The sequence below is a fragment of the Grammomys surdaster genome, unplaced genomic scaffold (assembly GCF_004785775.1).
Source record: "Grammomys surdaster isolate TR1022 unplaced genomic scaffold, NIH_TR_1.0 125243, whole genome shotgun sequence".
NCBI lineage: Eukaryota > Metazoa > Chordata > Mammalia > Rodentia > Muridae > Grammomys > Grammomys surdaster.
The window spans coordinates 1,159,415-1,182,187 of record NW_021620131.1 but is presented as its reverse complement, the minus strand read 5'-3'; positions in this window follow the sequence as shown (position 1 = coordinate 1,182,187).

Sequence of the window (22,773 nt, the reverse complement as noted above, 5' to 3'; positions counted from 1 at the left end):
AATTCCCAGCAACCACATGGTGGCTCACAACCATCTGTAATGGGATCTGACGCCCTCTTCTGGTGTGTCTGAAGACAGCTACAGTGTGCTCATATAAATAAAAATAAATCTTAAAAAAAAAAAAAGAATGAGTTCTTGCCAAACATTGGACATCATCTGTTGAATTGAATATTAATAAGACCAAAGGTGATTTTGCTACTCACCTCAGATTATATTCCTGAATGAAAGACACACACAGTCTTTATATTTTAATATGCCTTTAACAGCACAATAGCTGAACTACTGTCTAATTTCCACTTCCTGCCAATAATCCTGAGTTATTATTATTAACTAAATTCTACCTTCTATCTTGGCTGCTCTAGACCCAGAGGGCTGCCAACTAGGCCACGCTCTGGGCTTCACTGTCCTTGCTCCTTGATATGGCAACCATGCTTCTCTGTTCTGCATTGTTGTGTGATATCACATCTCTCCTCTCTTCCACTATCTCCCAGCATGATCTCCTTCCTCCTACTACACCCCATCCTAAACCTGGGTATCCTAAGGTCCCACATCTGTCTGCCCTGACCTGCCATTAGCTGTCAGCATCTTTATTTACCAACCAGAACCAACTGGGGGCAGGTTCCCAGAAGCTACATGCAGACAATTTTGTAAGCAGTTGTGGAGACCTAGATTAACATTAGAATACAAGCAGCATCAGGTCAAACTCACTACTCAGTCACAAAAAAAGCCTCAACAGCTACAAGAGAATTGAAATAAATCCTTGCATTATATCAGACCACCATGGGTTAAATAAAGCCAGACTCTAACAACAACTGAAAGAATGGAAAACCTACATATTCATTGTTGAGGCCTGCTCCTCTTAACATAACTGTACCCATTTTGTGTTCATGTTCATTTCCCCCATAAGGTGAAAAGTTAGGTTCTTAGACTCTGCTTCCCAGAAGTAATATTGATATCTGACACTGAAAAAAATCTCCTAAAGGGTCAGATCATGAGGTTGGAAGACACAGGAGTTTGATCTAGATCTTGGGGCACAGGGGTCATGAAAAGCTTAGGCCCAAGCAAGGTGGTATATACCTTTAATTCCAGCATTCAGGAAACAGAACCATGCAGATATCTGAGTTCAAAGTCAGTTTACAGAGCCAGTTCGAGGACAACTAACCTCAGGCAGTGAAGAAGTTGACAAACAGAAAACTGGTGAGGTAATACAACAATGGGGGCATGTTCCAGCCCCCAAAAGCATCAGAGCTCCAGATCATCAGCCATGTGACTCTGGCTTTAGAGTCAAGCAAGAATAAAAAGGACTACTTGGACAATTGATGCTGGTGAGCTGGAACTAATAAATTAGGGTGATTAAAAAGAGACCAGCATCACTGAGGTGAAATCATTTGTGAAGTATTTTCTGCGAGCACACACACACAAAAGAAAGTGTTTCAGAGATTGCTAAGGTTCTACCTTGTGCTGCAGCTGAACTTGGTAATGTATAAGAATCATCCAGATGGTGTTGGTTTTCAAGACATGATGGGGTCATGTAGAGCAGCTGAGGCTTAGCACTGTGAAAGGCCAGGAAGGCCATTGGTAAAGTTCCAGCCTCAGTTGCAATTGACAACCGGAGACTGAAGGGGCCATCCAAAAAAGGTGAGGCTTGGCATCATGAAGAGAGCTTATGAGAGGCTTTTGGTGAAGCTTAGTTGCAGCTAAAAAGTCCACCAAACTGGAGATGCCAGTATCACCAAGAACAGCAGCAACAGTGGAATGGAGTCAACCAGAGCCTAGAGTACTACGGAGGGTATAGCTGGAGAAGTGATGCAAGCCCCTTGGAGGAATCCAGAAGGTCATGTGTGAACCCCAGACATTGGGACAAGAAGCTCTAAAGTTGAAGTTGTCTTGCATAACCCAAGATGTAGAAAGTCAGAGCTGTGTGATACTTGCCAAGGAAAGCTTCTAACAGGGAGTGGAACCAGTCCAAGAGAATGAAGTTTGTTGTTGCTGATTGCCAGATCTACCAACATCAGTCAACAATGGTGAAAGGAGTTGTAGATATGAAGAGCTCTTTAACATCAGACATGGAGATGCAAAGGTTGGAGTTTGACCAGATGGGTTTTGGTATTGCTATGGTCCAGTACTTCCTTGCTATGATATTTAGAAGGGTAATGTAAATCCTGTGCCATGAGATGTTGGAGGTGTAGGTACCAGGCCTGAACTCAGTGACGTCACATCCAGGCGACCCTACATTGTTGCCAAGGCAACTGCCATACACTCCCAGAATCCACCTACCTACCTCACCTTCACCTGGGAAAAGGCTACGTCACCGCCCATATAAATAGGCAGAACTCCCTGACCTTGCTCTCTCTTCTCCTTGCCATCCCTCCCATTTCTCTCCCCACCTTTACCCTCCTCCCTGAATAAACCCCCTCCCCTCGTGGAACCATTTGGTCTGGTGTTATCTGTCCTAAGCTACGCACCAAAGTCTAACAGGAAGCATATGATCTGCTTTTTTATTTTTGATTTTATAGGGAATTACAGTTAAGACATTAGATGACTCTCAGAAGAGACTTTGAACTTTGGACTTTTAACATTGTTGAGACTGCTATAGACTACGGGGATTTTTGAAGTTAGACAAAATATATTTTGCATTATGCTATGTCTAGGTATGGCCCCCATAGACTCATGTGTTTGAACAAGCCTATGGGGGCCAGGGAATGGCATGTGGTGGTTTGAATATGCTTGTCCCAGCGAGTGACACTATTAGGAGGTGTGTCCTTATTGGAGGAAGTGTATCACTATTTGGGTGGGATTTGGGACCCTATTCCAGGCTGCCTGGGAGACAGTCTTCTCCTGAGTGCCTTTAGATAAAGATATAGAACTCTCAACTTCTCCAGCACCGTGACTGCCTGGATGCTGCTATGTTTCTTACCATGATGATATTAGATTGAACCTCTGGGCCTGTAAGTCTGCCCCAGTTAAATGTTGTTTCATGTTAGAGTTGCCTTGGCCAAGGTGTCTCTTCTCAGTAATGGAAACCCTAGCTAACAGGCTTCTGTGACAACCCCTATCCACACCCCCTCAAAAAATTAACAGCCTAGACAGGAAGCCATTAAAGAGAAGTCTTAAAATTTGTAATAAGGATGTTGAGGTGAAACTCTCTACAATTGATGGCTCCTGGCAGCAGTGTTAATGAGGAAGGAGTCATTTTCCTTAAGGAGCTGCCACTGGGATTTTGATGATGTTCCAGTGAGTATATAGACAAGGCAAATGGAACTTGTCATCTCTTCCTTTTCTTCCTCTTCCTCTTCCTCCTCCTCTTCCTCCTGCTTCTGAAGGGAATTCAAGAGTGGAAAGGGAGTCCTAGGAGGACTGGAAAGTGACTGTAATCTAGGTACATGATGTAAAATTCCTAAATAATCAATGAAAATAATACATTAGAAAGAAAAAGACACAGACTAATAGAATGGAAGAAAAACAGGACACATTCTTCTTCTGTATCCAAGAAACACATCTCAACAACAAAGATAGACATTACCTCAGGATAAAGATTTGCAAGAAGATAATCCAAGCAAGTGAACTTAGGAAGCAAGCTGGTGCAGACATTTTAATATTTAATAAAATAGACTACAAGCCAAAATTACTCAACATAGATGTGGAAGGACAGTACATACTCATGAAAGGAAAAAAATCTATGAAGATGATATAGTAATTCATTTTTTGAATCACACTATTTTCTAATACTATTGAATTATTTGAGATTTTTGAAGTCTTTTTTAATAAAATGAATTTCTAAAAATCAAATCATTCTGGTCTTATTTAGCATACATTGTAGCTTGCATGCAAAATAGTACTAATTACAAATTGAATGCATTTAAATGTAGGTTAATATAGCAATAGACAGAAAGTAACTTAAGAAATACAGGATGAAAGTACAAGCTTTTATCAAGTGTAGTCACCTGCGACCACAGACGAACTGGATTCACCTGAAAAGGAAGCTGGAAATGAAAAAAGGGGTGGAGAGGTGAAAGAAACATGAAGCCAAGATAGAGTTTTCTGATCAAGGCTCAAAGTTTAATATTCAGCTCTTGTATATATAGGGAAAGCCCAACAGAGTCCATCCTTTGTTTCAGCTGCAAGGCAGGCTCAGCAGGCAGTCTCTTCTTCTAAGTTCTTGCAGGAAGTTGCAAGTGTAAACAAAGCAGCTGGATTCACCTAGGAGTTAAGGTCCTGTGTGGAACACAAGGTCTGTTAAAACTGCTCAAGACTGGGAAGGACACTATCAGGACTATATTATAAGACATGATGAAGTAGTTAGACAGTACCCCTGCCTCCTGGGCCACATGAACACTGCAGCTCCAAAGTTGGGCACACAGACCCTGAGGTACTGATCTGATGGCTAAGACCCAACACTGGCATTGAAACTGAATACTGAAAGCCTCTGAAAGATATAAATGTCTTGATTCAATTGAAATTATCCAATATAACTTATACACATTGCTGTATACTTGTTCCATTAAAGAAAAATATTATTTTGTGGAACATTTAATTTATTTTAGTTTCATGAAAGTCTTATGTATTCTCAGTTTTGTACCTATTTTGTATTAATTTGAAATAATCTTGGGGGGTGGGTGGAGAGATGGCTCAGTGGTTAAGGGCACTGACTGCTCTTCCAGAGGTTCAGATTTCAATTCCCAGCAACCACATGGTGGCTCACAACCATCTGTAATGGGATCAGATGCTGTCTTCTGGTGTGTTTGAAGACAGCTAAAGAACTCATATACATGAAATAAATAAATAAACAAATAAATCTTTAAAAAAGAAATAATCTCACATTTTTAAACTCTTGATAACATAGTTATTCTTCAAATAGATCAGGCCTTTCTTTAGCTGTGCATACCTTTGCATTTTCATTCTGTAAAACCTGGTTTCTGTATTCAGGTTAACACTTGCCAGAGTTTATATACATTTAAAACTCAGATTGTCCCGTATAAATTACTCCTTTCAAAGGTTATGTTCCTTCAGTGTATAAAAGTTTGCCATGAGGCATCAAGCTATTTTCTTAGTTAGTAAATTTTATTGATTTATTTAAAAACATGTCTTAGGGTTTTATTGAAGTGAAGACCATGATCATAGCAACTCCTTTTAAAAAATTAATTCATTCATTTACATTCCAAATTCTGCTCCCTCTCAGTCCCCCCATTTCCCTCCCCCTTTCCTCTGAGAGCATTGCCCTTCCTAGGTATCCCCCCTCCCCACCCTGGAACATCAAGTCTCTGCAGGGTTAAGTGCATCCTCTTCCACTGAGATCAGAGAAGGCATCCCTGTTGGGGAATGAATTTAGAGAGAAGAAACAGATGTTAGGCAACAGCTTTAGGGACAGCCTCCTCCCTAGTTGTTGGAGGACCTACATGGAGATTGAGCTGCACATCTCCTACATTTATTCAGGGGGCCTTATTCCAGCATTCCATGTATGCTCTTTGGTTGGTGACTGACAGCCCCAGGGGTCCTGGTTAGTTGACACTGCTGGTCTTCCTGTGGAGTTCTTATCCCCTTTAGGGCCTTCAATCCTTCTCCCAACTTTTCCATAAGAGTCCCTGACCTCTGTCCAACGTTTAGCTGTGGGTATCTGCATCTGTTTCAGTCAGCTTTGTGTAAAGCCTCTCAGAGGACAGTTATGCTAGCTAGGCTCCTGTCTGTAATCATAACAGAGTATCATTAATAGTGTCAGGGATTAACGCTTGCCCAAGGGATGGGTCTCAAGTTAGGCTGGTTATTGACTGGCCAGTCCTTCAGTCTCTCTTATGTCTTTGTTCCTGTATTTCTTTTACAGTAGCTATTCAGTTTCATGAGGTCACATTTATAAATTGTTGGTCTTGGAGCCTCAGCCATTGGTTTTCCATTCAAAAAATTATCTCCTGTACAACTGACAACTCTTATAAAGAAAAGCACTTAATTTTGGGATGTCATACAGTTCTAGAGGTTTGTCCATTATAGTCATGGTGGGAGGCATGGCAGCATGCAGGAAGACAAGGTGCTAGGAGAACTGAGAGCTTTACATCTTGATTCTCAGGCAGCAGAAAAAGACTGTGAGCCACACTAAGCATATCTTGAGTATATATGACCTTAAAGCCCACCTCTTCAGTGACATGCTTCCTTCAACAAGGCCAAACTTCCTCCAACAAGGCCACACTTCCTAACAGTGCCCCTCCCTGTGTCCAGTCATTCAAACACATGACTCTGTGGGAGCTATAGCTATTCAAACCACTAAATCTCATTGCCTGGCCCCCATGTGCTGTAGCTATAACATAATGCAAAATGCATTTAGCCCAACTTCAAAAGTCCCCATAGTGTCAACAATGTTTAAAAGTCCAAAGATCATGCAATCTCTAAACTATAACCCCGTATAAAATCAAACCAAATTTTTTAAAAAATGCAGAATGAAAGAACCCCACAGTCTATCACACTCTTTACAGTGTTTAAAAGTTCAAAGTACAAAGTCACTTTTGAGATGTATGCAAAACCTTAACTGTAATCTCCTATAAAATCAAAATTAAAAAGAAAACATATCACATGCTTCCAACATATAATGGCACAGGACATACATTGTGGGTCCAATCTTGCACACAGGTCGAGGGTAGGAGCGGGCGGGGGAACAGCACTTCTGGCGGGACCCAACAGTGCATACCGCGCAGGGCACGCGAACCGCAGTTACAGCAGCCTTGGACGGCTGGGCCCGGGAAGGCGAGGAGCAGACTGGAGGGTCCGCTTCTGCTCCAGCCTCCAAAGGTGGGAGAGTGTTAAAGCTCTTTTGGTTTCCTCTATCCAAAGGCAGCCTGGGGTGCCTTTGCAGCGGAGAGGGAAAAGTGTTACAGCTCGTTGTTGTTCTGCCCCAAACTGCTCCAAACCAAGGAGCGGGGAGGGGAGAAGTGTTGTAGCTCTTTGAAGTGTGCAGGCTAGCTGGCAATGAGGGAGGAACTGCGACAAAGGTCTCCAACAGCGGGAAAGATCTCACATACATTTTACTTTTTGAGCTTTGGGCAATATATAGTTTTTGGGGTGAGAGTAGGTAACCCTATTGGCTTGATTTGAGAGTTTGGGAATGCCTTATTTGCATGAAAGTGCTATTCCTACGTGATCAAAGGTCATGGACCTCTCCGTGGGAGGGGCTGTGGGGAGCGGAAGCTAAGAGGGCCAGATGACTTTGAGAAAGTTTGAAGCGGCCTCCCGTCCTACTGGCCTTCTTCAGACCAAGGTTTCCGGGGCTTCCACAGCTTTCTACCAAGCTTTCTGGCCTTTTCTCATAGCCCACTGCCCCACAACTCCCCTTTTTTCTTTTATAAAGGAGAGATGTCATAAGAATAAGTGTCTCCTATGTTGGGAACAGTTTGATACTGAACCAAGACTTGATTGGTGGTCACTTTTGCAATGTTACTCATTTGTTGCTTTAAAAATTGAATGAGGCAAGGTGCCAGGAGAAGTAGAGCTCCAATGGCTAGTATGGGGCCAAGGAGGGGAAGAATCCATGCCATCAAGGGGTTAGAGTACCAAGGGGTAGGGGTGTTGGGAACGTAGTGTTTCTGGAGGTTCCCCCGGAGCTCTTTGAGCATTTGTACATCTTGTTCTACCAGCTCAGATCCATTGACATAGAAGCAACATTCCTCCCCCAGCAAAACACAAGTCCCCTCATGTTCAGCAGTCATCAAGTCCAGGGCCCTCTGGTTTTGGAGAGCCACTCCTGCTAAAGAGGTTATCTGGCATTGAAGGGATTCAAGGCTGTCCATAGTAGAGGCCATTGCCTGGTCAAGCTTGTCCTGAAAGTCACCAGCCAGATGCTATTTATGGACAAGGGCTGCTCCAGCAGTTCCAGTAGCACCAATCGAAACAGCAAGGCCTAGTCCAATGAGCAGAGGGATGAAGATTTCTCTCTTCTTTTGGCTTCCTTCCATCTGCAAGGCGAGTTCTTCTGGTTCATAGAGATAAACCTGGGGGACAACAATCACAGGGGTGCAGGAGCCCTGAAAATGAGGGTTGATACAGGCACCTGTAGTGCCTTTGCACCAGAGGAGGGCAGGAGGGCTAACACATATTGATTTGGTGATGGCGATGTCATGGGCACATGTGAGATGGGGTTTTGAGGAGGGCCCTATAAGGCAAAGGAGTGGGGGTAGGTCAAAGAGAGGAATATCCTGTGCTTTCTTCATAGGCAGGGATCCATGGAGGTCGTAAAGGGAAAAGTTAATGGGATTGGCTGTTAATAATGGCTGGGAGAGAGAGGCACAGAAAAAGCATTGGGAAGAATTGGGGTGGGTTGTTAAGGGAAGGAGGTCTGCTGTATATTGAATGTACTGTAGCCAGGAGAGGATAGCTTGTAGTTCCTCCTGAGACTGGTTTTCCTGTTGGATAATATTAGCATGGGTAAAGGCAGATTTGGGGGCAGGGACAAGTTCACGGGAGACATGAAGGTCAGCCACTGGGTATCTGGCATAGCCATTGGGGTAAAGTTTACCCATGACTCCGGTTCGCCAACGTTCATTCCAAGGATCACTGATGGAAAGCTGAAAGTGAGTTTTAAGGTTGGTGAGCATGGTGCCACCACGGCTGGTGGATTCCATCCTGCAGCTCCAATATCTGCAACCTCCATATGTGGAGACCTCCTCTAGACATTCACCTGTGTTTCAGTAAGGGAAGCAGAGAAAAGGGCTGGGGGTAGTGGAGATGGATTCAGGGTGTAGGGGGATCTCAATTCTGGTTTGACATCCTTCAAGTGGGCAGTCCTGGGTTCCTATAACCTTGTTGTGTCCGTTGTAGGTTTCCCTAGCATAGAATCTCCAATGGTAGGTGTTGGGAAGGCTAGGGAGAGGCTGGGTGGTAGCAGAGTTAGCATGAAGGATGATGAAAACTGCCAAAAGAATGGAGGAGAGGGGGGCTTGTGGAGGGCACATGGCCTGAGAAGCTGTCATTAGGTCATGAATGTCCTTCCAGGAGATCCTGTTGCTCCTCTGGGCATGGTGTCTCCTCTGCCTTCTCCTCCTCTTCCTTGAGTTTTGGTCTGTCAGTGAGAGGCGGGCCATCTTCTTGGTTGGTGGGGCGGTGTCAGACATTTCTGGCAGGGACCCAGATAGGATTAGGCTGGTCCTGTCAAAAAACACAAGTGAAACCACTCCTGGTTGTAAGTAGGGGGTCTGGTCCCTTCCAAATTCCATCTAAAGGATCTTGCCATCGTACCAGGATAGGGGGAGCTAGCTTTGGTGTGTGCCAATGGAGGGAAATAGGAGGGTGTCTGGAGGTTTTGTAGATGTTAAATATGTTTAGGGTAGCCAGGGCCATCATTAATTGTACATTAGGGGGATAGGTGGTGGTTTGTTGTCTCAGGAGTTGGGCCTTCAGGGTCTGGTGTGTTCTTTCTGTTATTCCTTGGCCCTGAGGGTTGTGGGGGATTCCTGTATGATGGACAATTTCCCAGCGTGCGCAGACGATTTTAAATTGAGCACTAATGAAGGTGGGGTCATTGTCGGTCTTTATCTGTTGAGGAATGCCCATGATGGCAAAGGTAGAGGGCATATGATAAATTAACCTTCTTGAGTTTTCATCCGTCTGGGATGTAGCCCATATAAAATGTGAGTAAGTATCTATGGTGACAAAAACATATTTTTGCCTACCGAATTGGGGAACATGGGTAACATCAACTTGCCATAAGGCATTAGATTTGAGGCCTCGGGGATTAGTGCCCATGGTTTGTAAAGCTGGGGTGGTAATAAGGGAAGCACACGAGGCACATGTTTTTATTATTCTTTGGAGCTGAGCAAGGGGGATGTGGGGGAAGCGAGCATGAAGCCCCTTTAGATTTGCATGTGTGTGTGAATGAAATTGGTCTGCCTGCTCAGTGGAGGCTATGAATGTCCCTGTTGAGGCAGTTTGGTCAGTGAGTGCATTTCCCTCAGATATAGGACCTGGCAGGGGACTGTGAGATCGGATGTGCTGGATATAGATGAGGGAGGCTTTCTCCTGTAGGAGGGCAGATTCTTGTATGAGTAGAGGGGAGAGTGGATTGTCATCTAGTTTGACAAATGATCTTGACAACCAGGGAAGCAAATTGACAGCGTATACACTGTCTGAAAAGAGATTAAGGGGGCCTTTGACTTCTTTTAGAGCTAGGTAAATGGCATATAGTTCTTTATATTGGGGGGAGTGGTGTGGGAGCTCTTTGAATCAGAGGATAGGGGGCTCATCTTCAGGGAACTAGTATATTACTGCTGCAGCTCCCCTCTTTCCACCATCAGTAAATATCGAGGGGACTCCTGCTATGGGCTCTCTGGAGAATAGTTTGGCGGGTAGCACCGTAACAGAGGGAGGGCAGAGGCCCATTTTTTCATGAAGATAATGATTTTTCCTGGGAACCCTATTAAGCTGATAGCAAAGTGAGAATGATTTTTGATTAGCCACTGAACATCGGAGAGGGATAAGGGGGTGACAAGAATGTCAGGTTCTTTTCCTAGGGTTTGTAGGGCTCTATCTCTGCCATTTTTTAATCATATTGGCGAGTGCATCCACTTCATTTAAAACTCTGGGTGCACCACCAATCAGGGTATGGAGCCATTCCAGCACCCCCTGTGACTGGTAAAGGGCTCCCACAAGGGTAGGGGAGGAGTTAAAGATAAAGAGATGTACAGGTATTCTCAAGTCATATCTAGCAAGAGCCATGTCTTTTAGGGCTGAATTGACAGATTTTAGGGCTTGGATGGCTTCTGGGGACAGTGTCCTTGGGGAGAAGGGACTTTTGTCTCCTTTCAGGAGGTTAAAGAGGGGTTGAAGGGTGCTTGTGGGGAGGTGGAGCCAGGGTCAAAGCCAGTTAAGATTGCCCAAAAAGCTCTGGAGGGAGGCAAGAGTTAATTTTTGAGGGAAGGAAAGGGTGGGTTTGAGGGGGCATATTAAAGTAAGGGAGATCTCTGTCCGTAAAAATGCAATGGGAAGAATAAGTTGGATTTTGTGAGGGGCTATTTTGAATCCTAGGGCAGATAAGGAAGGTATTAGCTGGTCTTTAAGTTGGGAGGGGGAGGTAGACTCGCCCCCCATAAAAGAATGTCATCCATGTAATGATAGACATTGAGTCCTTTGTCCAAATAGGGTTTTAATGCAGTGGCTACAGCCTCCTGGCAAATCGTAGGACTGTTAGCCATTCCCTGGGGAAGAACAGTCCATTCATATCGAGAGGCTGGGCCGGAGTTATTAATGGGGGGCACTGAAAATGCAAAACGTTCACAGTCCCGGGTGTGGAGAGGGATGGAAAAGAAACAGTCTTTTATGTCTACTGCTAATAGGGGAACATTGGCAGGGATGGCTGAGATGTGGGGTAGCCCTTTGAAGTGTGCAGGCTAGCTGGCAATTAGGGAGGAACCGCGACAAAGGTCTCCAACAGCGGGAAAGATCTCACATACATTTTACTTTTTGAGCTTTGGGCAATATATACAGTTTTTGGGATGAGAGCAGGTAACTCTATTGGCTTGATTTGAGAGCTTGGGAATGCCTTATTTGCATGAAGGTGCTATTCCTACGTGATCAAAGGTCATGGACCTCTCTGTGGGAGGGGCTGTGGGGAGCGGAAGCTAAGAGGGCCAGATGACTTTGAGAAAGTTTGAAGCGGCCTCCCGTCCTACTGCCCTTCTTCAGACCAAGGTTTCTGGGGCTTCCACAGCTTTCTACCAAGCTTTCTGGCCTTTTCTCATAACCCACTGCTCCACAATACATTATTCAAAAGGTAAGGAAAAAAAGCATTCTGAGGAAATACTAGATCAAAGTAGACTGAAAACACAGTGGGTAAAACTCTGCATCTCCATGTCTGGTATCAAAATGCTCTTCAGATCTCCGAATCCATTCAGCTTTGTTGAGTGCAACACATTTCTTTCTCTTAGGCTGTTTCAATTCCTGATAGCAGTTTTTCTTGGCAGGTATCACACAAGAGACACTTCTTCCACATTCATAGCCTCAGCAACTATCTTTAGTCACAGAGACAAATTCTATATACCCTATCTTCCATCCATGACTCTAAAGCCAGAATCACATGGACAAAACTGCCAGGTTCTGTTGCTTGCTGGGTCTGGAACATGACTCTCTTAGCCAATTACATCTTTACCAGCTTTCTGGGATTTTTTTATGGTTTCCTTCACTGCCTAAAATTAGCTGTTCTGGAACTTTTTCTGTAGACTGACCTTGACCTCAGGGTTTCTTCTGTTCAAACAGGTAGAGGAATAAAAAGAAGGACCAAATAAATTTAAAACACACAGGAAAATACAATCAAACAGGTGAAGGATGTAAATAAAACTGCCTATGAACTGAAAAGGGAAATGGAAGCAATAAAGAATACACAAACTGAGGCAACTCTGGATATGGAAAACCTAGGAAAGGGAACAGAACTTAAGCAAAACCAACAGAATGCAGGAGATGAAAGAGAGAATCTCAGACATAGTAGAAGTGATGGGAAAAAAACCAATGTATCAGTTAAAAAAATGCAAATCTAAACAGGTTATGAAATGAAAGATTCAGGAAATTTGGGACACTATGAAAATACCAAACCTAAGAATAATAGGAATACAACAAGAGGAAAATTCTCAGCTCAAAGGCCCCAAAACACCTTCAACAAAGTCATAGAAGAAAATTTCTCTAATCTAAGAGAGAGAGAGAGAGAGAGAGAGAGAGAGAGAGAGAGAGAGAGCTATAAAGATACAAGAAGCTTACAGAACATCAAACAGATTGGACCAGAAATGAAAATCATTCTGCCACATAATAATCAAAACACTACATACACAGAACAAGGAAAGAGTTTTAAAACTAAGGGAAAAAGTATTGATTTCAGCCATGATTTTGATTATTTCCTGCCTTTTACTCCTCTTAGATGTGCATGTTTCTCTCTCTCTCTCTCTCTCTCTCTCTCTCTCTCTCTCTCTCTCTCTCTCTCTCTCTCTCTGTCTCTCTCTGTCTCTCTGTCTCTCTGTCTCTCTCTCTCTCTCCCTCCCTCTCTCTCTCCTAGAGCTTTCAGTTATACTCTTAAATTGTTGATATGAGAACTTTCTAATTTCTTTATGGAGGCCTTTAGTGCAGTAATCTTACTCTGAGCGCTGCTTTCACTGTGTCTAATAAATTTGTTATGTTTTGCCTTCATTTTCATTGACTTCTAGAAAGTCTTTAATTTCTTTTTTTTAATTTTTTTCCCTGATCAAGTTATCAGTGAGTAGAGAGTTGTTCAGTTTCCATGAGTATTTGTGTTTTCTGTTGTTTTTGTTGTTGAATTCCAGCCTTAGTCTGTGGTGATCTGATGGAATGCAAGGGATTATTTCAATCATCTTGTATATGTTGAGTCTTGTTTTCTGTCCTATTATATTGTCAGTTTTGGAAAAGGTTAAATGAAGTGCGAAGAAGTAGGGTTTTGTGTTTGTGTGAAATATTCGATAGATGCCTATTAGGTCCATTTGATTTATAATGTCGGTTAGTTTCATTACTTCTCTGTTTAGTTTTTGTCTGAATGACCTGTCCCTTGGTGAGAGTAGGGTGTTGAAGTCTCCTACTATTATTGTGTGAGGTTCAATGCATGCTTTGAGTTTTAGTAAAGTTTCTTTTACAAATTTGGGTGCCTTTGCATTTGGGGCATAGATGTTCAGAATTGAGACTTCATTGTTGTAGATTTGTCCTTTGGTAAGTATGAAGTGCCCTTTCTCATCTCGTTTAATAACTTTTGGTTGAAAGTCTATTTTATTGGATATTAAAATGGCTACTCTGACTTGTCTCTTGGGACTATTTGCTTGTAAAACTTTCTTCCAGCCCTGACTTTGCATGGTGTCTGTCTTTGTTGCTGAAGTATATTTCTTGTATACAGCAGAATGATGGATTCTGTTTATGTTTCTAGTCTGTTAGCCCATGCCTTTTTATTGGGGAGTTGAGTCCATTGATGTTGAGAGATATTAATGACCAATGATTACTATTTCCTGTTACTTTGAGGTTACTAGTTTGTGTGTGTGTGTGTGTGTGTGTGTGTGTCTGTGTGTCTGTGTGTGTGTGTGTATGTGTGTGTGTGTGTGTGTGTGTGTGAGTTTCCTGTGTTTTCTTGGATGTACTTTCCCATCTTGGGCTGGAATTTTCCTCCTAGTATTTTCTGCAGAGCTGGATTTGTGGATAGATATTGTTTGAATTTGAATTTGTCTTGAAATATCTTGTTTTCTACATCTTTGCTGATAGAGAGTTTTGCTGGGTATAGTAGTCTAGGTTGGCACCTGTGGTTTTTTAGAAGTTGCAATATATCTATTCAGGCCCTTCTAGCTTTTAGAATCTCTTTTGAGAAGATGGGTGTTATTCAGATAGGTCTGCCTTTGTAGGTTATCTGGCCTTTTCCCCTTGCCACTTTTAATATGCCATTCTTTATTCTGTAGATTCTGTGTTTTGATTATTATCTGCCAAGAGAATTTTCTTTTCTGGTCCAGTCTAATTGGTGTTCTATACACTTCCTGTATGTTTATAGGCATCTGTTTCTTTAGGTTGGGAAAGTTTTCTTCTATAATTTTGTTGGGATTATTTTCTGGGACTTGGAGCTGGAACTCATCACCTTCTTCTATTCCTATTATTCTTAGGTTAGACCTTTTCATGGTATCCCAGATTTCCTGGATTTTTTTGTGTCAGGAATTTTTTAGTTTTAACATTTTCTTTGACTGATATATCATCAGTTTCTTTTCTTGTATCTTCTACACCTAAGATTCTCCTCCATGGCTCATATTCTGTTGGTGATGTTTCTATCTGTTTTTCCTGTTCTCTTCCCTGGGTTGTGCTAGGATTCCCTCAGTTTGTGTTTTCTTTATTGCTTCTATTTCTACTCTTAGGTCTTATTTATTTACTTCACTTGTTTAATTGTATTTTCTTGTATGTCTTTAAGGGATTTATTTGTTTCCTCTTTAAAGACCTCTATCAGTTTGAATGTATTTTCTGTATTTCTTTAACAGATTTATTTATTTTTCTCTATCATTCTTATAAGATTGGATTTAAGGTCATTTTTAAAATTTTGGTTGTGTTAGGCTACCCAGGGTTTGCTATACTGTCTGTACTCTGGAAGTGTCATATTGCTCTGGCTTTTTTTTTATTGTGTTAGTTCTATGTCCTTTAGCCATCTGGATGGTTAGTAGATATTGGAAGTCAGTGAACTTTGATGGTCTTGGTGTGTCAGGCCTCTGATGGTTAGGTACCCTTGGACTGTATGTTTCTAGACCTACAGTTCTGTGTTGTTCAGCATCCATAACTCTGTATATTTTAGGAGCCACAGGGCCAATGAAGGTGGGCAGAGAGGTGACAGGAGAATGAGGTCCACCTGGGTTAGCAGACTTCCCAGGGCAGCATGCTGTACTCCAGAGGACTCAGTGAGCAGAAAATGATAAAATCCAACACCCCTTCATGTTAAAGGTATTAGAGAACTCAGGGATCTAGGGCACATATATAAACATAATCAAAGCAATATACAGCCAATATCAAACAAAATGAGAGAAACTTAGAGCATTTCCACTAAAATCAGAAACAAGACCAAGCTGGCCACTCTCTCCATATGTATTTGATATAGTACCTGAAGTTATACCTAGAAAAATAAAACAACTAAAAGAGATTAATGGGATCTAAATTGGAAAAATCAAAGTATCACTATTTGCAGATGATATGATAGAATAAATAAGCAACCAAAAAAATTCTATCAGAGAACTCCTACAACTGATAAATACCTTCAGCAAAGTGGCTGGATACAAAATTAACTCAAAGAAATCAGTAGCCCTGATTTATACAAATGATAAATGGGACAAGAAATAAATTAGAGAAACAACACCATTTATAGTAGCCACAAATAAAAGTATCTTTGTGTAACTTTAACCAAGCAAGTGAAAGATCTGTAAGACAAGAACTTTCAGTCCCTGAAGAAAGAAATCAAATAAGATCTCAGAAAATAAAAAAATATTCCATGCTCATAGATAAGCAAGATTAACGTAGTGAAACTGGCCATCTTACTAAAAGCAATCTACAAATTCAATGCAATCCCCAACAAAATCCCAACACAATTTTTTATAGATCTTGACATAGCAATTCTTAACTTCATATGGAAAAAAAAAAATGAAGAAACCCAGGATAGTCAAAAGAATCCTAAAGGATTGACTGACAAAAGAACTTTGGGAGGAATCATCATCCCTGAGCTCAATCTGTATTACAAAACAATAGTGATAAAAATTACATGGTCTTGGCACAGAGACAGACATGATGATCAATAGAATCAAATCAAAGACCCAAAAATAAACCCACACATCTATGGATGCTTTGTTTTTGATACAGAAACCAAAACCATACAATGGAAAAAAGTAAATATCTTCAATAAATGGTGCTGGACTAACTAGATGTCTACATGTAGAATGAAAATAGATCCATATTTATCACCCTGCACAAAACTCAGGCCGAAATAAATCAAGTACCTTAACATAAATCCAGATACACTAAGTCTCACAGAAGAGAAAATGGGAAATACCATTGAACTCATTGGTACAGGGGATAATTTTCTGAATAGAACAATGGCACAGGTTCTAAGATCAACAATGGGACATCATGAAACTGCAAAGCTTCTCTAAGGCAAAAGACACTGTCAAGAGCACAAAATAAAACAAAACACAAGAAGTTAGACACCAAAAATCCAAGTAACTCATTAAAATAATGAGATACAGAACTAAATAGATTCTCACCAGAAGAATCTCAAATGACCAAGAATCACTTAAGGAAATGTTCAAAGTCCTTAGTCATCAGGGAAATGCAAATCAAAACCATTGTGAGATTCCACCTTATACCCAACAGAATGGCTAAGATCAAAATCTCAAGTGACAGCACATGCTGGCAAGTATGTATGGCAAGGGGAACACTCCTCCATTGCTGGTGGCCATGCAAACTTGCTCAACCACTCTAGAAATCAATTTGATGTTTTCTCAGAAAGTTGGGACTAGTTCTACCTCAAGATCCAGCTATGCCACTTCCAGGCATATACCAAAAAGATGCTCCACCCTCCCACAAGGTAACATGCTCAACTATGTTTCATAGAAGGTTTATTCATAATAGCCAGAAACTAGAAACAACCTAGGTGTCCTTTAACTGGAGAATGGATAAAGAAAATGTGGTTAATTTACACTATGAAGTACTACTCAGCTATTAAAGATGAAGACATTATGAATTTTGCAGGCAAATGGATAGAGCTAGAAAATATCAGCCTGAGTGAGGTACCCCAGTCCCCAAGGGACAAGCATGGTATGTACTCACTTATTACTGAATATTAGCTATAAAATACAGGTATTATGTTACACTACACAGATACAAAGAAGCTAAACAAGAAGGTAGAATCAAGTTAGAGAGCTTTAATCTCACTTAGAAGAGAGAATGAAATAGTCATAAGAGGCAGATGGAGGGAGGGAACTGAGAGGAAGGGGGATGGGGAGAGGAATGGAAGGCTCAGGTTCAGGTGTGGGGGAAGGACAAGAGAGATAGCTATATGACCATGAAAGTGAATGGAAATCGGCAATTGATGAAAGTGAGGAGTTTGGGGCATCTCCAGGATGAGACAGAGACTTGGAATAAGGAAGGTGCCTAAAAATCAATGACGATGACCTTAGCTGTGACTCACTACACTGGGGATATGGAAAGTGAAGAGGCCACCTACTGTAGCCAGACAAGAAGCTCTTTGGAGCGACAGAAATACCACCTGACCCACAAAACTTTGAACGCAAATTTTATCCTGTCTACAAGAAATGCAGGCATTGAGGATGGAGCAGAGACTGAGGGAATGGCCAACAGTAACAGGCCCAACTTGAGACCCATCCTATGGACAAGCACTAATCCTTGACACTATTAATGATATACTGTTATGCTCATAGACAGGAGCATGTTGTTCTGTGAGAGGCTCCACCCAGCATCTGATTCAGAAAAATACAGACACCCACAGCCAACAGTGGGTGGAGCTTGAGGACTCCTTCCATAGGAAGAGGAGGAAGGATTACAGGTCCCAAAGAGGATAGTAACTCCACAGGAAAAGAAACAGAGTCCACTAACCTGGACCCTTGGGGCTCTCATAGTCTGAACCACCAACCAAAGAACATATATAGGTTGGACCTTGGCCTCCCTGCTCATATGTAGCAGATGTACACCTTGGCCTTCACCTGGGTCCCAAACAACTGGAGCAACAGCTATTCCAAAAGGGGTTGCCTTGTACATGTGACATGTTCTACTAGCTGGGCTGCCTTGTCTGGCTTCAGTGGGAGAGGATGCACCTAGCCTAGCAGAGACTTGAAGTGCCAAGGTATAGGGTGTGGATACCCAGGGGAAACGCCCCCACTCAGAGGAGAAGGGGAGGGGAGGTGGGGGAAAGATTGTGGGAGGGAGTATCTGGGAGGGGGCAATGAGCAGGATGTAAAGTGAATTAGTAAAAAAATTAAGTTAAGAAAAAAACAAAACAAATTGGCTTCTGAGAGTTAATAATTTTACTAGTTTTAAAAGTCATAGAATGCATAAATTATGTTAACATCATTTAAATCTTATAATCTGTTAAATTACTCACAAAAATGGCAAATTCTAGATTTTTTCTAAAAGAGTCTTAAAGTTCAAAGAAAAAATAAGAAAAACAATGGTACCATGAAATTTGCAGGCAAATGACTGACTAAGTGATCTTGTGACCAGGACTTATCTATTTCATTTTCCTGTACTACTGCACCACAGCAGTTAAAATATCTGTTCCTCAAAGGAAAATTTCTTTAGAATTTGTAGTCTTGATGAAAGGGAGAGACAAAGAGTTATTTATAAGAGTCAGTTTGCCAAGTGGAAAGGATCTAAAGTCGGGTAGTAATGTATGATGGAATTGCTGTTATAGAGATGACAGATACAAATTAGTTGTCCAACTATGATATGTAGCTTTTTGTGACTTCTTATATTCTAATTTATATTTTATTTTATTATTATCATCCATTAGTTTTATTAGTAGTTTAACATTATGTGTGAGGTAACCCACACCCAAAAAGACACAGGTGGTATGTACTCACTTATAAGTGGATATTACCCATAAAGTACAGGATAACCATGCTACAATCCACAGACACAAAGAAGCTAAGTAACAGAGAGGGTGCTTGAATCCCACTGAGGAGGAGAAATAGAATAGACATTGGGGTGGATGGAAGAAGGGAACTGGGTGGGGAGTGGAAAAGGGTGAATCAAGTCAGGGAGACAGAGGAAGAGAGAAAGGGGAGAACAGAAATTCCCAGGAATCTATGAGGTAACCCTAGTGAAGACTTGAAGCAACAAGGATGTAAAGCCTGAAATAGCCATCTCCTGTAACCAGAAAGGACTTCTAATGGAGGGACTTGGATATCAGCCTAGTCACAAAACCTTAGACACATAATTCCTCCTGCCAGCAAGATGAACAAGGGTAAAGATTAAGCAGAAAATGAAGGACTGGCCAAGCAAATACTGGCCCAGAATGAGACGCATGCCATGAGAGAGCCCACCTCTAGTGCTTTTAATGGTCTTCTGCTATATTTTCAGAAAGTTGCCTAGCATAATTGACATTTAAGAGTCTTTATCCAGCATGTAATGAAAGTGATGTAAAGACCCACAGTCAAACAACAGGTGGAGCATGGAGAATCTTCTGAAAGAGAGAGAGGAAAGATTCAAGGGTCTGAGTGGACAAAGATACTATAAAAACAAACAAACATAAAGAATCAATTATCCTGGGCTCATGGGGACCTACAGAGACTGAACCACCAAACAGTGAGCTATGTTTAAATGGGATGTAACTATGACTTCAGGACATATGTAACAGTTGTACAGCTCAATCTTTATGTGAGACTCCTAACAGCAGGAGCAGGATTGTATCTGATTTTGTTGCCTGCATTTGGATCCCTTTCTTCTAACTGGGCTGCATTGTCTAGTCAAAATGGGATAAGATGTGCCTAGTGCTACTCAAACTTAGTATGTCAAGGCAGATTGATACTCATTGGAGACCTCCCTTTATCTGAGCCTTTTCTGAGGAAAAAAGGAGGATTGGAAGATGGAGGGGAGGGGAGGGGAGAAGGATGGACAACATATTATAGACAGTATACAACAGACCCACAGTAAACACGATCCTAAATAGATAAAAACTAAAGGGTTTCCAACAAAATCAGAAACAAGGCTGATATTCCAGTCTCTGTATTCCTGTTCAAGATAGTGTTTCAATTCTCAGCTAGAGTAATAAAACAAAAGGAGGCAAATGGGAAACAAATAAAAGAGAAAGAAGTAAAAGTATCCTTATTGAAAGATGATATGATTCTACACATAAAAAGGCCTGAAGACTCCACAGAAAACTCTATAACTGATAAACACACTTATTACATAGCAATGTACAGAATTAACACAAAACTGGTGCCTTCTAATATACAAACATACAGAGAAACAGATCAAAAAAACATGTTTATTGACAAACACCTCAGAAAGATCTTAAAATAAATCTAATCAAGGAAGCAAAACACATGCACAATGAAAACTATGACACTGAAGAAAGAAATTGAAAAAGATACTGTACAATGGAAATCTTCTGCTCTTAGACTCATAGAATTAACATTGTGAAAATGACCATCTCAAATTCTGATGAAGTTCTTCTTAGAATGTAAATACACTACTGTAAAAACTTTCTAAAATATATACATATGCACATACAGAAAGAGTTTAAATGGAGTTGTTCTATAAGGGGGCAACAAAGACTTACTATACATCACATGCTAAGAAATAAAAAGTCAGGTGCCAGGAATAGGTTAACTTTCTTGAGTTGTTTTCAGTGAATCTCAAAAAGCTCCTAAATATCACATGATATTATGTGTTCTTGCTTACCTCCAAGACTTGATAATAAGACCCTATTATTGAAGACACCACACAGTTGAGACATAGAACTTGCTTCATCTGTACAGGCCTGCAATCACAGTGTTGGAAGATGCTATGAATGCTACCAGGAGAAAAAAGTAGTCATTAATCTCACCCAGCCATAAATTCTGAGAGCTTCAGTTATGGCTGGCCTGGAAAGACATGCCCACTGGTATGAATGCCATAATAATAACCAACCACTTTGTGATTGGATTTCAGGCCCATTTCACAAGAGGTCATCATTATCTGGGCCAAACCTGGTGGCATTATCAGAACCTCTGGATAGATAGGTCATAGGCCTAAAAAAGTACCTAATAGTATTATTCTGCTAAATGGACATAATATTAACCTGGTACTTAAGTTCTTACCTTTGTGTTCAAAGATTACTGGATCTCTCAATGCTTATCAGAAAAACTGCTTTTATAAGTAGATGATACTAATACTGAGACACGCAACAGGTAAGCATGCAGAGAATATGAGTCTGATGTTCTCAGCTCTAAATGGGACATCTATATCACTCCTCCACCCAAGGCTCAGAGATCATCATCTAGAGAAGGGCAGAAAAATTGTAATAGTCATCGATTGTGATTGTTCTCAACAAAACATCATTTGCCCCACATAAAAGAGCTATTATACACATGAACTCAAGTAAGTGTGGCTGCATGCACAATGTCAAGTCAGACTAAATCCCATCTTGGACAAGGAAGGGGATCATGAAACCCTACCACTAGCTAAGAATCTATAGGCAATCGATGGCCCCCAGGGAAGGGAAAGTCTGTGTTCTTCAGGGATTTTTGTCCCTAAGAAGCAACCCATGCTATTGTAGATGGTTCTAAATTCATGCACATAGAGCCAAGCACTAAGTGCTGTCACTGTGTGTGTTTTTTCAAAGAGAAGAAAGCACATGAAGTTGGGAGGGGAAAGTAGAGGTAGGGATAGAGGGGTATTGGAGTGGAAAGAATGGAGGGGACTTGATTAAAACACAGTGTGTGGAGGTGTGAAGCCCTGAGACAATAAAACATTTCATTAAAAGATGAAGAAGAGAATAGAGAGGATAAACTGAGGAAGATGAAAAGAAGAAAAAGGAGACAAATGAAAAGGAAAGGGAATGACAAGATATATCTTCTGTGTATGTCTACACTGACCTACTTGATTCAACTATGTCCCACCTTAGAACAGCTCAATCAGCAATAAATTAATCAATACATTAGTATATTTATAAAATTGAAGTTATTTAATAACCTTTTAAAGAGGTTATTAAACCTTATTAATTAATAACCTCTTAAAGAAACAGCTCTGATCATTCTTGCTGGTTTGTGTCAAGTTGACAATTAAAATTAATCATCATAGGATTGATCTTAATATTCTAGGTCAATTGTGGGAAAAAGCTGCAGTGGAGTCCTGGAGGCTTTCCAGGCCAGCGGGTCCCACATACAGAAGAAAGGTCTGGAGTTCCAAAGGCTGGAAGCTTTGGTGACAGGAGGCCCCAATGACATGAGAAAGTCCTTGGTTCCAAAAGGGTTTATTTTCATGGCAGATGGTAGATGGATCTGGATGTATCCCCATGAAACTCATGGCAGAGCTGAGTCAAATAGGGAGGGAGAAAGGTGGAGGGTCTGGGGAAGAATCCTTAATTAGTTCATCCCTCTGGCCTTCATTAGTATGTTAATCTCTCTAGGGCCTGAGGCCTGTAGTCGCACCCTCTACCTGTGCACTTTGGGAGGGGCTGTAATGGCCTACATGACTGAACAATGTAGGTCCATGGAGACTAGACTACTTGTCAGGACCCTGGGTTCTGGAGACATGGTTGAACACCTGCCATTTCTCCCTTGGAGTCTCGTGGTTCCAGGCCCATGC